Source organism: Hyla sarda, unplaced genomic scaffold (genome assembly GCF_029499605.1).
Source record: "Hyla sarda isolate aHylSar1 unplaced genomic scaffold, aHylSar1.hap1 scaffold_117, whole genome shotgun sequence".
Classification (NCBI taxonomy): Eukaryota; Metazoa; Chordata; class Amphibia; order Anura; family Hylidae; genus Hyla; species Hyla sarda.
This window is the reverse complement of record NW_026607792.1, coordinates 8,908-12,025: the sequence shown is the minus strand read 5'-3', so window position 1 is coordinate 12,025 and position 3,118 is coordinate 8,908. Positions and strand designations below refer to the sequence as shown.

At 48.7% G+C, this 3,118-nt stretch overlaps 1 pseudogene; it reads left to right on the top strand.

Moving 5' to 3' along the window:
• The first annotated feature begins 246 nt into the window (after window positions 1-246).
• Window positions 247-354, top strand: LOC130302573 (U2 spliceosomal RNA; annotated as a pseudogene).
• Window positions 355-3,118: the final 2,764 nt, after the last annotated feature.

Below are 3,118 nucleotides of genomic sequence, written 5' to 3'. Positions count from 1 at the left end.
AGGAGGCGAAAGAAAGGTTCCTGCCAAAGCCAGGTTATGGATTGCATTTAAAAATGCTCCATCAGAGTGAAATGGACTCCCATCTTCCTGCTTAGCAATAATGATAATGATATGGGTTTAGGGTCTGCTGTGTGTACTGGTGGGTGACTGCCACCCAGCCAGGGTGTGTATGGGAGGCTGCCAGCCAGCCTCCCTTCCTACAAGTAGTGATGGTGCATGTGAAGGGATTCCTCCCCTTTGACAGTTATCACTTCTCGTCCTTCTTTTTGGCTGAGATCAAATGTGGTGTCTGTTTTTATCAGTTTAATATCTGATATGTCCCCTATCTGGTAGCATATATTAAGTGCACCACCAGGTTTCAGTGTTGGAAAGAAAGATTACCTGTTTATTTGCTGCTGCAGCTGCTTGCTGGCTAGTCCAGTGGGCCCTTACTGCAGGCAAAAGACAATAGGTTGTGCCGCTTGTGTCTGGCCCCTGTTAGAGCGACCAGGCACAGGACTGCTGCTGCTGCTGAATGTCCTCTTTAATTGAATAAGCTCAGCAACCTGCACACCTGTGCAGGTTGGACATGACATGATAGGTAGCTGTCTTTCAGGTAGTGGGAGCTGAATCTTGTTAATTGACATGGGGGTGTCATTGCTGTTGAGTGACCATGCATTGGTACTGTGGTATTGGAATAATAAAAACAAATGTTGCCAGCCAGCCATCCATTGCAATAATGGATAGGACATCAGCTATGAGGCATTTGTTTGTACAAACTGCTGCTCACAACTAATGTTGCAATATAGTGTCTCCATCTGCTGGTGGTATTGAATAAGCAATAGTGCAATGATAGGGTCTGAAAAAGAAGAAAAATAAGAAGCAGCAGCATAGGAAAAAAGGAGGAAAGAAGGAAAACATGGAGAGAAGAAAAAAAAGAAGGTAGAAAAAGGTGAAAACATGTTTAAAAAAGTATTTCCATCTCTATCTCTCTCTATATATATATTTAAAAGAAATATATATATATATATATATATATATATATATATATATATATATACAGAGAGAGAGAGAGAGATAAATATATATAGAGATAGATAGATACACATACATACATACATACATACATGCATATGTGTGTATTGTTGGAGTTGCAAATGTGTATGTAACCATGGAGATTGTAATGTCGCCTAGGACCACCAAAGAACAGCCTTGTCAGAAGCAGCACTTCCATGAGCAGAAGCAGCAGCACCATAGGTTGTCAAATAAGCTGGATTTAACCAAGACAAGTGAGTCCAATAGGATGCAGGTATGTCCTCTATCCTTACAACTTCCCGTGGCTTATGGTTTTATACCGTTTGGGGACAGCCAAGGAGGCGTCAGAAGGCAACAAAGGTAAGTGTGTGCTTGTGTGTGTTTCCTATGCAGATCCTAAACCCAGTATCAAATGCAAGTAGGAGGAGTAAGAAGGGTTCCTGCCAAAGCCAGGTTATGGATTGCATTTAAAAATGGTCCATCAGAGTGAAATGGACTCCCATCTTCCTGCTTAGCAATAATGATATGGGTTTAGGGTCTGCTGTGTGTACTGGTGGGTGACTGCCACCCAGCCAGAGTCAAGGCTGGACTGGGATACCGGGAAAATCCCCGGTGGGCCGATCACCTTGACTGCCAAATGGCCGGTGCATTGCCGTAGAACGAGATTTGCCATAGAATGAGATGGTCCGCCTCCATCACATCCTATTGGCTCACTCTTGTCACGTGACATATTTAAACGTCACGCATCGATGCGCACAGCAGTGTCAGTTTGGCTATCACAGGGAGAGGATCTCCTCTCCCTGTGATAGCTAAAGCTGCACGGAGCGCTCATGGCCTCTGTGGCCCGACAGAAGTTCACACATGTACGCAGCTGATACGGCTGGCTCATATACACTTACTCTATTATTACATGTACTGTTGATCCACAGCGCTATCGGGATCCCGATGCCCGATGGCGCTGTCATCAGTGTGCGTCCCCGCTAGCGCCCCATGCCCGCAGCTCTACTCCCCGTCCCATTAACGCTCAGGGAGCGGGGAACAGAAAGTAGAGCATCGGGCGCAGGTAAAGTAGTACTGCGCATGTGCAGCACTACGCGAATAACTTAACCTGCGCCCGATGCTCTACTTTCTGTTCCCCGCTCCCTGAGCGTCAACGGGACGGGGAGTAGAGCTGCGGGCGTGGGGCGCTCGCGGGGACGCACACTGATGACAGCGCCTTCGGGATCCCGATAGCGCTGTGGATCAACAGTAAATGTATATGAGCCAGCCGTATGAGCTGCGTAAATGTGTGAGCTTCTGTCGGGCCACAGAGGCCATGAGAGCTCCGTGCAGCTTCAGCTATCACAGGGAGAGGAGATCCTCTCCCTGTGATAGCCAAACTGACACTGCTGTGCGCATCGATGTGTGACGTTTAAATATGTCATGTGACAAGAGTGAGCCAATAGGATGTGATGGAGGCGGACCATCTCATTCTATGGCAATGCACCGGCCGCACCATGTTAAAGAAGACTTCTTGGCCCGGTGCATTGCCGTGGAATGAGATTTGCCATAGAATGAGATGGTCCGCCTCCATCACATCCTATTGGCTCACTCTTGTCACGTGACATATTTAAACGTCACGCATCGATGCGCACAGTAGTGTCAGTTTGGCTATCACAGGGAGAGGATCTCCTCACCCTGTGATAGCTGAAGCTGTACGGAGCTCGCATGGCCTCTGTAGGCCGACAGAAGTTCACACATGTACGCAGCTCATACGGCTGGCTCATATACATTTACTCTATTATTACATGTACTGTTGATCCACAGCGCTATCGGGATCCCGATGCCCGATGGCGCTGTCATCAGTGTGCGTCCCCGCTAGCGCCCCACGCCCGCAGCTCTACTCCCCGTCCCATTAACGCTCAGGGAGCGGGGAACAGAAAGTAGAGCATCGGGCGCAGGTAAAGTAGTACTGCGCATGTGCAGCACTACGCGAATAACTTAACCTGCGCCCGATGCTCTACTTTCTGTTCCCCGCTCCCTGAGCGTCAAAGGGACGGGGAGTAGAGCTAAGGGGGACGGGGGAGTAGAGCTGCGGGCGTGGGGCGCTCGCGGGGACGCACAC